This window comes from Bos grunniens, chromosome X (genome assembly GCF_055505025.1).
Source record: "Bos grunniens cultivar Pamir isolate PY7600 chromosome X, Bosgru_T2T1.0, whole genome shotgun sequence".
In the NCBI taxonomy this organism is placed as follows: domain Eukaryota; kingdom Metazoa; phylum Chordata; class Mammalia; order Artiodactyla; family Bovidae; genus Bos; species Bos grunniens.
Window position 1 is genome coordinate 72,061,107 of NC_141194.1, and position 13,337 is coordinate 72,074,443.

At 37.6% G+C, this 13,337-nt stretch overlaps 1 pseudogene; it reads right to left on the reverse strand.

The window, feature by feature from the left end:
• Nucleotides 1-6,950: 6,950 nt before the first annotated feature.
• On the reverse strand, nucleotides 6,951-12,782 carry LOC147340704 (biogenesis of lysosome-related organelles complex 1 subunit 5 pseudogene; annotated as a pseudogene).
• Nucleotides 12,783-13,337: the final 555 nt, after the last annotated feature.

The window sequence follows — 13,337 nt, forward strand, 5'->3', positions numbered from 1 at the left end:
CATGCCATTTCTTTTTTCTGGTAACTTTTATTTTTTGACATTTTTAACTTTACTTTGTATTGGGGTATAGCTGATTAACAAACAGTGGTGATATTTCCAGGTGAACAGTGAAGGGACTCAGCTATACATACACATATATCTATTCCTCCCCAAACTCCCTTCCCATCCAGGCTGCCACTTAACACTGGGAGGTGTTTCCTATGCTGTATAGTAGGTCCCTGTTGGTTATCCATTTAAAATAAAGGCACGTAAGACACTTTCTTTTTTTTTTTTTTTTGAAGTTTTATTTATTTATTTATTTTTTAATTTATTTTATTTTTAAACTTTACAATATTGTATTAGTTTTGCCAAATATTGAAATGAATCTGCCACAGGTATACCTGTGTTCCCCATCCTGAACCCTCCTCCCTCCTCCCTCCCCATACCCTCCCTCTAGGTCGTCCCAGTGCACCAGCCCCAAGCATTCAGTATAGTGCATCGAACCTGGACTGGCGACTCATTTCACACATGATAGACATTTCTCCAAAGACACTATTTCTGTACAGAGAAATCTCACTAGCTACTGAACACCTCAAATGCTAGAGAAAATTTAAGCTGTATATATATATATATATATATATATATATATATATACATACATACATATTTAAGCTGTATATATATATATATATATATATATATATATATATATATATATGTTATGGATCTTCCCTGGTGGCTCAGACTGTAAAGCGTCTGCCTACAATGCCTACCATGTGGGAGACCCGGGTTCAATCCCTGGATCTGGAATATCTCCTGGAGAAGGAAATGGCAACCCACTCCAGTATTCTTGCCTGGAAAATCCCATGGATGGTGGAACCTAGTAGGCTACAGTCCATGGGGTCGCAAAGAGTCGGACACGACTGAGCAACTTCACTTTACTTTTATATATATATATGTGTGTGTATATATATATATATATATATATATGGCTGAGTTCATGGCAAATTAATGAAAACAACTGAAGGCAGACTGGGAAAAGCTGAAATTCCATAAGACAGTTTGGCTACGGAACTGATAACTGTCCCAGGTCCCACCCCTGACACCTGGAAGGATCCCAGTTTTAAGGACTATACCTGCATGGGGGCAGGAACCACAGCCTGGGACTGTGTTGGTCTGCTTGGGTCACCATAATACAACTCCACAGATGGGCAGCTTACACACAAGAAAATTATTTTCACATGGTTCTGGAGGCAAGAAGTCCAAGATCAAGGTGCCAGAAAATTCCATTCCATTGAGACCTCTTTTCCTAGTTTGCAGACAGCCACCTTTTCTGCTGTGACCATATGACCTTTTCTGTGTGCACATGGAGAGAGGTAACAACACAGGTTCTGTCAGAACAGGGCCCCACGATTCTGACCCCATTCAACCTTAATTATCTCTTTATAAGCTCCATCTCCAAATACAGATGCACTGGGGGCTCGGGCTTCAACATATGAATTTGAGGACATGATTCAGTTCACAACAGGGACTGAGCTGGACTGCAGTACCACTGATGACTCCCCAAAAGGCACCTCTCAGTGAATGAACTAGGAAAACACCTTAAGTTTTTTGTCTGTGTTCAAAGTAGAGATATGAAGGATGAAAAAAATCTCTAGGAATGTCTTATCAAAGCCTGCAACCATTGTATATTTGAGGAGGAAATTCACAAGGCTTGTGAGTGTCAGTGAGCACACATACACACTGAAGGACAGAGAGGGAGCAGCAGGAAACCCAAGGGGAACTCTGACTCTGAAGTGGTCCAGGGTTAGCAGGGCCAAAATAAACAAAATGGAGGTGATAGGGGGAAAAAAAAGAAAAAAAAAAAAAACATAGCAAATTTCTCTGTTGGAACATATTTAAAATTCCCCAAAATGGAGTTCAGAGGAATGTCAATTCACAATGAAAATTCACTAATTACATCAGAAAACAAGTCATATACTTGCTTCAGACAAAACAAACTATAGATGCAGATCCACAAAAAAGGATAAAAATATTGAAATTATCATATACAAAATGTAAAATAAGAACCTTTAATATGATAAAAGAAAAGAAGCAGAGAGAATAGAGGAACTATCCCAAATGACCAAGAAAGTTTGAGAAAGAACCCAACAACATTTCTGGAAATGGAAAACTATAATCACAATTAAAAATAATAGATAGGTTAAATACATTAGAGACAGCAAGAAGACAAAATTAGTGAACTGGACAATGGATGTAAAGAAATGATCTAGTGTTCAACATAGAGACAATGAGATAGAAAAATATGAAACATAGATTATGAGATATAAAGAACAGAGTGAGATGGTAAAACACAAGTCTAATTTGATTTCCTAAGGGAGAGAATTGAGAAAATGCAAAGGTATATTACTCAAAGAGGTAAAAGTTCAAATTTTTTCATAATTCACAAAAGGCACCAATTCTCAGATTCAAGAAGCTCAGTGAATTATAGTTGATTAATAAAAAAGAAATCCACAGCAGACAGGTTGTAGTATAATGACATTTGATTGCAGAATGTCAGAGATAAAGAACTTAAACATAAACTGAAAGAGAAGGTTGATTACCTACAAAGGAATACTGATCAACTGACAAGTGTCATTTCAGAGGCAACAATGGAAACAAGAAAACAGTGGAACAGTATTATTAAAAAATGAGAGAAAATAACTGTCAATCTAGGCTTGTATACCCAGCTAACTTTCAAGGATAATAAAACAGTAAACTTACAGGTAAATTTAAACAAATACTGACTGTATACAGTAACTATTTTGGAATTAAACTGAGATAAAACTAAAATTCTAACCCTTATAAATTAAGGGAAGGCAATCAGATTTTGTTCAAAAGTCTGATGTTCAGCATAAGAGTGAAAACATAAAACTTTAGATTCTGTTTACGATGCAAACTAAAATTCACGGTAAGCACTAAAAAGACAAAATTTGAGTTTTACCTTTTAAAATAGCAGAGAAAAGGTAAATGGAAAACCAAAAAACTCAGTGCTGAAGATGGAGGGAAAAAAACACCCAAGGGCAGAGAGATAACAAAATGGTAGAACAAAAAGCACAATAAGATGGTATAAATAATCCCTCCTATGTTAGCAATTTCCCCTAATGTAAATCAATTAATGTCTCCAGCTAAAAGATCGATAGAAATAAAAAAAAAATCTAGTTAGTTTTTAGTGGGTACATGAAACACAGCATAAAGGTCTGACAGAGAATAGAGAAACATATACCATACAAACACTAACCAGCTGGTGTGGCCTATATAAATATTTCTTTCAGAAACATAAGATTTTAAGGCAACATAAAATGATACAAAAACATTATTAGAAATAGAAGCTGTGACAACAAATATAAGATTTGTTATATATAACTTATATAGAAGAATTATAAGTTCTTCTAAGTTCTGTTCTTACTGATTTCTGCTTTCATTGGACTATGGTCCAAAAATAGATTCATATAATACTAAAACGTTACAATTTGTTGAGATTTTCCATCTGACCTAAAATATAGTCAGTTTTTGTAAATGTTGTGTTAGTGCTTGGAAGTATGCCTGTTTCCATTTGTTGGGTGTTCATTAGACCAAACTGTTAATTGTGTTGGCCAAATTGTCTCTATTTTAATGTTCTTTTTCTTCTACTTGATCTTTCAGATTCTAAGAGGTGTTAAAATTTTCTGTTCTAGTGGATTTTGTAATTTCTGTAGCTGTGTTACTTTTTGTTTTATATATCCTGAAACTTATAAGTTCTATAACTTATAGAACTTAGAAGTCTACATGCTAGTAAATTTAAAAAAAAAAAAATCCACATATGTAAGTAAAAAAAAAAAAAAAGAAATCATGATGGAAAATAAAAAAATAGAATTTCAAAACAAACATTTCTATAGCACTTTAAATTGACAATACATTACTTCATTTGCTCATTAGAAAGTAATCCTGTGAGCCACCCAGAAGCCATATTCTCTCTGCTAGACAACGTAACAGCAGAAATGCTGTTTATTATGTAACTACTAAAGCAGATTTTTATATATAAATAAAATACATATCAAAAGTGATTTAGAAACTGAGAAATATAAGTGAAAGTGTTCACTACTAAAAATATTAAAAGGAAAGAGAACCAACCATCTCTTTCAGAAGGTATATTGAATAGCTAAGAAAGTTACAAAGAAGAGATTTAGCATCAATGTTTAAAGCTCAAAAAGTTCATAAAATCATTTTGGTTTAAGAAGGCCCTTAGATCCTCATATAATATATACAAACTCATATGGTAAAGTATTTATTATTCACATGAGATGAATGAACATGGTCAAAAATCTATGCACAAGTGGAGGAATCATTAATGCTCTCACACACGGTCCTGGTTTCCTGGTTCTAGCATCTGTTCAGTGGTGCACTGGCAATTAATAGCTCTTCTGAAACTGCCTACAGTACAAAGGGAATTTTCACTTAGGGTTCCCCTCCCTTTTCATGTGCAGGATATTTTTGGAAGTAAGTTTTCTTTTTCCATCCACTGAAAGAGAATTAAGAAAATTCCAACATGCCTGCGTGTCAGCCAGTACTCTTTTTGGTCTAGGTACCAGAGGATGATGGATGAGCTTGTCAAGCCTACAGTAGCAGACAGAGGGGGTTGGCAGAAGTTCTGTGTTATTGAAAGAAATCTCAAATACTTATTTCATTTATTAACTTTAATCACATTTTCTTTTTTTTAATTTTATTTAATTTTTAAACTTTACATAATTGTATTAGTTTTGTCAAATATCAAAATGAATCCACCACAGGTATACATGTGTTCCCCATCCTGAACCCTCCTCCCTCCTCCCTCCCTATACCATCCCTCTGGGTCGTCCCAGTGCACTAGCCCCAAGCGTCCAGTATCGTGCATTGAACCTGGACTGACATCTCGTTTCATACATGATATTTTACATGTTTCAATGCCATTCTCCCAAATCTTCCCACCCTCTCCCTCTCCCACAGAATCCATAAGACTGTTCTATACATCACTGTCTCTTTTTCTGTCTCGTTCACAGGGTTATTGTTACCATCTTCTAAATTTCATATATATGCGTTAGTATACTGTATTGGTGTTTTTCCTTCTGGCTTACTTCACTCTGTATAATAGGCTCCAGTTTCATCCACCTCATTAGAACTGATTCAAATGTGTTCTTTTTAATGGCTGAGTAATACTCCATTGTGTATATGTACCACAGCTTTCTTATCCATTCATCTGCTGATGGGCATCTAGGTTGCTTCCATGTCCTGGCTATTATAAACAGTGCTGCGATGAACATTGGGGTACACGTGTCTCTTTCCCTTCTGGTTTCCTCAGTGTGTATGCCTAGGAGTGGGATTGCTGGATCATAAGGCAGTTCTATTTCCAGTCTTTTAAGGAATCTCCACACTGTTCTCCCAGCCAGAATGGCTGCGATCCAAAAGTCTACAAATAATAAATGCTGGAGAGGGTGTGGAGAAAAGGGAACCCTCTTACACTGTTGGTGGGAATGCAAACTAATCACATTTTCAACATGCAACCAAGAATGAAGTTTGACAGTAAGCCATAAATTTACACAGGCAGACATTGGCACTTTTCTGCAGGAGCAACACTGAGCTAACACAAGTGAGCTGGTTATTTTCTTTCTTGTGCCTTTCTTCACTGAAGGGCAATGAAAAAAATACCTGAAAGGTCTATCCACATCTCACATTCATTTGCCATAAATCGCTTGAAATTATTGCATATAATTCTGCTTTCAGTTCAGTTCAGTTCAGTCCCTGAGTCGAGTCTAACTCTTTGTGACCCCATGAATTGCAGCACGCCAGGCTGTTTGGTTCATGGTAAATTAAAAAAAAAAAAAAAATCTATTTAGTTCCTCAATTAGACTGTTAAATGCAGATTTTTAAAGATCACAATGATGACAAAATTGGTACATGTTTCATCATAATACACCTGCTTATGAGAATGGACGTTCAACACTAAAAAGGATTTACATTTTACATGGATCATTTGTTGTGTGGGCAAATACTTTTGGTTTACTTAAAGCCAGGATCTTTATACAGTTCCAGAGGGAGGCCTTGGCAGATTTTGCTGATTACTCATTAAATGGCTGAAACATGTAGAGACGTTATTTATCTTACAAAACTTACCCACAGCAAAAACAGAGGTAAAAATGAGGTAAAGGCTATGGGCAAGATTATGGTTCTTGGAAAGTTTAAAAGTTAGCTGTGTTTCTGGTAAGCTTTTCCTTGTAAGCATGTTTTAAACAAAGCTGAAAACATGAAGTGTTGGAAGGCCACAATCTTAACAAGCATGTCTTGTTGTCCAGCAAAAACACAGCATTATACAACAACTTCTCCCAACGGGCCATTCAGAGACCAGTGTGGCCCCATGTGCACAGCAGACATGGTTCTGACGCTCCTCTCTCTTCAATATGATCTCTGTTCCTGGACAGTTGTTTCTGTCTGCATTACTCACGGAATAACACTGTATACATTCCTTCAAGAACCAAGGAATCCACGACAGGCAGACACCATCTCTGCTTTCTAAGCCACAATGATAAATTAACATTAAGCCTGCAGAAGGATGAATTAAATTACTTCCCTAAGAAGTCTGTACTTACCCTTAGTTCTCTGAGATAATCAATCAATGGAAACCAAAACTGGTCCACATTAACTGAGAGCACGTGGACACCACTTTCCTTCAACTCCTTACCCTTTGAATGATCATTGAGAGGCACTTGAAACTGGAAGGATGTGGCACTCCTCTAGGAAATAGCGAAGACTCCAGGAGAGGGCTCCGTTTTCCGACAGAAAAGTGCCATCAAATATATTGTTAAGCTTGAAGCAGAGGCTAAATGCTTTGGTGGGAGCAGTTTTTGTTGTTGTTGTTGTTTTTTGAGGGGGGATGTCAGTTTTTTCTCATTAGTTTGTCATTGCTGTGGTTCAAGTTCTCAGAAGGTTGAGAATCTTGCCAGGTCCTTCTCCATCTCTGGATACTGCTCTCTCAGCTTCTCCATGGCCATCCTGTGCTCCTCGTCCACTTCTGCCTGTTTGCTGTGCTGCTCTTTCATGAAATCCTCCCACTGTGTTCTGTGCTGTTTCTCACTAGCCATTAAAAGGTCATTATGAATCTTTTTTCACTCCTGTTCCCTCTGGTGGAATCTACAGACCGAGTCAGTAGCTGCTTGCAATCTCTGGAGAACTTGGTCTAAGTTGTCTTGCATTGTTTCTCTACACGTCAGAAGAGTATGTTCACTTGTCCCATGGATCATATTCTTCAGATTTTCAAGAACTCGCATTTCTCAAAGACCATGTTTTTCTTCAAATTCTTTCACAAAATAACGGGTTTCACCTTGGATAACTGGTCAGTGATCTAACAGCCTTGAATGAATTTCCCCAAGATCCTTGATAATGAGGTATGCTGGTGAGCCCGCAAACCCCAGAGAGTCCTTCTTCTTGCCACCACCACCACGTGGGGCGGCCTCACAACCCACTAGGGTCTCTGTCCCACTGAGACTCACCCCACAAATTTAGTGTTATTTTCATCTTAATTTCATATTTACTGCCTTTAGTGCTTGAATGAAATATGCATAAAGGTTGCTGTTTAGTGTATTTTGACACTAAGTAGTGACTCTTCATTCTGTCTTTCATCATAAGTTTCACTTATATTACTGTGCAGGTCCCTTTTAAAATGTTATTTGAAATGTATGGAATGATGAATTTCTTTGTCTTACTCTTTCAGGAATTGAAAGTATTACTTTTGTGATTCTGTAAATATGGAGAATGTTATAGATTCAACAGTGTGAGAGGATCATCATATATCTAGGTAGGGAAGAATTCTGGCACATTAAGAATGATGCCCAATATAGTGTCACTCCTTCCCTGTAAAGGTCAGTTGGCTTTATATACCATATTTAGGTTTCAGGCCACTGTTGTGGAACCCAGAGTGGGTCTGATACAGTTACAAGTAATTTTCTGTCAGGACCATCTTAAATCATTAAAAGCAATTCAAGAGATAAACTACTAGACTCCTGAAATTTTTAGGCTTCGACTTCCTGTCTCATGAGTTAGTCTTTGAAAGAAGTCAGTCTACCTGAAGTTCTTTTTTTCCTCCTGAGTTTCTTAAGGCCAGAGATAATACTAACCTGCTCCATTCAAAGTCATAAGCAGATTTTCTGGCTCTTTCTGACCCTTAACATTTGGGTCTTATTTAAACTGGTTTTTGGAAGTAAAGAAACAAAATAAATTGCTTTCTAGGGATATCTTTCCACATGCAATTTTCCTTTTTGTAGGGTTGCTTTGAAGCAAGAGTATATGTATTATATCCAATAAAATGAATTTTCCAGGTAATTTGACTAATATAGCATTATTACATAATGCATGTTTGGATGAAGGGTGGAGGGGTGCTTTGATGAGGATAAGTATGTAGAAAAACCAGAATAATTATACAAATTAGTCAGCAATTATTTTCAGTTAGTATAAGAAGGAAATAAATTTGTAAATTAATGTTTTCATGACTATACATTTGCATGGAAAATTAGCCAATCAGTTATGTATATGTAAAAACTCATGAAAAAAAATTTGAAAGCAAAAAGGAATGGAAAAAATGTTTTCATAAAGAAAAAATAACTATAACTGTCCTTTTGAAAAGAGTTTATTACAAATTTGGGACTTTTGATCCCATCCATGTAGTGTTCATTTCCTTAAGATTTAGTAGAAATTAGTAAAAATGTTGGTTTCATATTTATTATACTGTAAATGTACATGTAAAAGTAGGAAGTGAAGAAACACCTGGAGTAACAGGAAAATTTGACCTTGGAAAACGGAATGAGGTGGGGCAAAGGCTAATAGAGTTTTGCCAAGAGAATGCACTGGTCATAGCAAACTCCCTCTTCCAACACAAGAGAAGACTATACATGGGCATCACCAGATGCTCAACACCAAAATCAGATTGATTATATTCTTTTCAGCCAGAGATGGAGAAGCTCTATACAGTCAGCAAAAACAAGACTGGGAGTGGACTGTGGCTCAGATCATTAAACTCCTTATTGCCAAATTCAGATTGAAATTGAAGAAAGTAGGAAAAGCCATTGGACCTTTCAGGTATGACCTAAATCAAATCCCTTATGATTATACAGTGGAAGTGAGAAATAGATTTAAGGGACTAGATCTGATAGATAGAGTGCAGGATGAACTATGGGCGGAGGTTCGTGACATTGTACAGGAGACAGGGATCAAGACCATCCCCAAGAAAAAGAAAAGCAAAAAAAGCAAAATGGCTGTCTGAGGAGGCCTTACAAATAGCTGTGGCAAGAAGAGAAATTAAAAGCAAAGGAGAAAAGGAAAGATATAAGCATCTGAATGCAGAGTTCCAAAGAATAGCAAGGAGAGATAAGAAAGCCTTCTTTAGCAATCAATGCAAAGAAGTAGAGGAAAACAACAGAACGGGAAAGACTAGAGATGTCTTCAAGAAAATTAGAGATACCAAGGGAATATTTCATGCAAAGATGTGCTCGATAAAGGACAGAAATGGTATGGACCTAACAGAAGCAGAAGATATTAAGAAGAGGTGGCAAGAATACACAGAACTGTACAAAAAAGATCTTCATGACCAAGATAATCACGATGGTGTGATCACTGACCTAGAGCCAGACATCCTGGAATGTGAAGTCAAGTGGGCCTTAGAAAGTATCAGTACGAACAAAGCTAGTGAAGGGGATGGAATTCCAGTTGAGCTATTTCAAATCCTGAAAGATGATGCTGTGAAAGTGCTGCACTCAATATGCCAGCAAATTTGGAAAACTCAGCAGTGGCCACAGGACTGGAAAAGGTCAGTTTTCATTCCAATCCCAAATAAAGGCAATGCCACAGAATGCTCAAACTACTGCACAATTGCACTCATCTCACACACTAATAAAGTAATGCTCAAAATTCTCCAAGCCAGGCTTCAGCAATATGTAAACCGTGAACTTCCATATGTTCAAGCTGGTTTTAGAAAAGGCAGAGGAACCAGAAATCAAATTGCCAGCATCTGTTGGATCATGGAAAAAGCAAGAGAGTTCCATAAAAAACATCTTCTGCTTTACTGACTATGCCAAAGCCTTTGACTGTGTGGATCACTATAAACTGTGGAAAATTCTTCAAGAGATGGGAATACCAGACCACCTGATCTGCCTCTTGAGAAACCACTATGCAGGTCAGCAAGCAACAGTTAGAACTGGACATGGAACAACAGACTGGTTCCAAGTAGGAAAAGGAGTACGTCAAGGCTGTATATTGTCACCCTGCTTATTTAACTTATATGCAGAGTACATCATGAGAAATACTGGGCTGGAAGAAGCACAAGCTGTAATCAAGATTGCCAGGAGAAATATCAGTAACCTCAGATATGCAGATGACACCCCCCTTATAGTAGAAAGTGAAGAGGAACTAAAAAGCCTCTTGATGAAAGTGAAAGAGGAGAGTGAAAAAGTTGGCTTAAAGCTCAGCATTCACAAAACTGAGATCATGGCATCTTGTCCCATCACTCCATGGGAAATAGATGGGGAAACAGTGGAAACAGTGTCAGACTTGATTTTTTGGGGCTCCAAAATCACTGCAGATGGTGATTGCAGCCATGAAATTAAAAGACGCTTGCTCCTTGGAAGGAAAGTTATGACCAACCTAGATAGCATATTGAAAAGCAGAGATATTACTTCGCCAACAAAGGTCCATCTAGTCAAGGCTATGGTTTTTCCAGTAGTCATGTATGGATGTGAGAGTTTGACTGTGAAGAAAGCTGAGCGCTGAAGAATTGATGCTTTTGAACTGTGCTGTTGGAGAAGACTCTTGAGAGTCCCTTGGACTACAAGGAGACCCGACCTGTCCATTCAAAAAGAGAACAGTCCTGCATGTTCATTGGAAGGACTGATGCTAAAGCTGAAACTGCAGTACTTTGGCCACCTCATGCAAAGAGTTGACTCATTGGAAAAGACTCTGATGCTGGGAGGGATTGGGGGCAGGAGGAAAAGGGGACGACAGAGGATGAGATGGCTGGATGGCATCACCGACTTGATGGACATGAGTTTGAGTGACCTCCGGGAGTTGGTGATGGACAGGGAGGCCTGGCCTGCTGCAATTCATGGGGTCGCAAAGAGTCAGACATGACCGAGCGACTGAACTGAACTAAGATTTACAGCATAACTTATTGAAATTTAGTGAAATAGTCTTTTTTTTTTCTTTTTCAAAGTTTTTTTCTTCTTTTTTCTTTTTAATTTTATTTTTAAACTTTACAATATTGTATTAGTTTTGCCAAATATCGAAATGAATCCGCCACAGGTATACCTGTGTTCCCCATCCTGAACCCTCCTCCCTCGTCCCTCCCCATACCCTCCCCCTGGGTCATCCCAGTGCACCACCCCAAGCATCCAGTATTGTGCATCGAACCTGGACTGGCGACTCGTTTCATACATGATATTATACATGTTTCAATGCCATTCTCCCAAATCTCCCCACCCTCTCCCTCTCCCACAGAGTCCATAAGACTGATCTATACATCAGTGTCTCTTTTGCTGTCTCGTACACAGGGTTATTGTTACCATCTTTCTAAATTTCATATATATGCATTAGTATACTGTATTGGTGTTTTTCTTTCTGGTTTAAATAATTATATTTAAGAACTTTTCTATAAAAATGTCATAAGGTATATTGATATCAATTAAAAATACTGAATCATTGCTGTGGGCAGCTAATTCTTTGAATTGTTCCGCTATTTCTATTTAAAGTTGAGAAATTTGTAGCTTACAGAATTGCAGTGTAGTTCTGGTTTTTACTTCCCTAAATGAATAGAGGCAGTTTATCATGGGGAACATATTGTCATAAGATCTTGGTTTTAGCTGACAGTGACTAAAGTCCATAGGTAGACTCTTCCTGAAATTTATTTCTGTCGATGGACATGAGTCTGAGTGAACTCCGGGAGTTGGTGAAGGACAGGGAGGCCTGGCGTGCTGCGATTCATGGGGTCGCAAAGAGTCAGACACGACTGAGCGACTGATCTGATATGATCTGATAGTTGTAAACTGGATACATATTTGCCAAATAAACTTTTGAGTGGAATTGAAAAAAAAGTTTAAGAAACAGGTCAGGATACCAGTGACTTTTGCGGTTCGGTCCTTCACAATTAAGGGTTCAGGTCTGCTTTAGGGAAGCCATATAATCATAGAGCACTTTAGTGTTCTCCTGAGGTGAGGCTTAGGAAATGATATCCAGGAGTTCAAATGATAGGGACCAGTTTCTGTCCCTCAGATCTCCAAGGGCAGTTCAAGATCAGAAGGAATTCTCAGAGCTTTTCATACTCTAGAAAGATTTGTTCTTAGGATACTCCGGGCACTAGGAGAAACTGACTGGCTCTTTATTCATTAAACAAATATTCATTAGGCACTGTGATAGGCAATCCTGATAAATGATGAACAAAATTGATATCATTACTACTTTTCACTGAGTTTACAGTCCACCTGATACAGAATCAAAGAACAAAAGTAAACCACCACAATCCAACTTTAGGGTCAAAAGAGTTATAACACGTAGCTCTAGACAATCTCTGTTGGTAGTTTTGCCTGTTTGGCCTGTTCATACCCTATTTTGAATCTTGTATCCAGGGCTGCTGTTTGATTTCATTCACCAGAGTACCTTTGCTGATTATTAAACATGTTGAAAATTTCTGTACCAATTGGCATGAAGCTGCTACACTCTAACCCTCCAAATCCTTCCTCCCATAAATACCCTGGCCACTCTGACTCCTCCATCTGAATCCTTGTATCTCTTTATGATTCAGTAACAAACAAATGAGGGGTCTTTAATTCCCAGTTCTAATAGTACCTACTGCATTTCTTGCTCATGTGAGTTGTTAAATATTTTGACCTTCTCTTCTGCTTGTATCAGTATTGACATTCTTGTTCCAAAACCCACTTAGTAATGCTATTATTCTTAGACTCTGGCTCTGCTTTTTCCCTGCAGCTCTTAAGTAAATGAAGATATATTCATGAACACTGAATCTTTTGACTGGGTCTTCCTTATTGTTAGTAATTTTATTTTATTTTTCTTGCCTTTCTTTGAATCTTTATTTCGGTGTTTTTCTCTAAAGTTATCTGCTTCTTGATATATTACCCAGATGCAGAGTGACTTGTGAAATTATCGCTTGCCATCTGTTGACCAAATCAAGTGACCTGAGACACGAAAGAGAGGACCACATCTTCGGTGTAAGACACTGATTACCTTGAATATTCTATTTTAGTATCCCAGTTTTATATGATGTCTCAGACCTAAAAGCTACTGATATTGTATTGTGCTTCATAACAAAA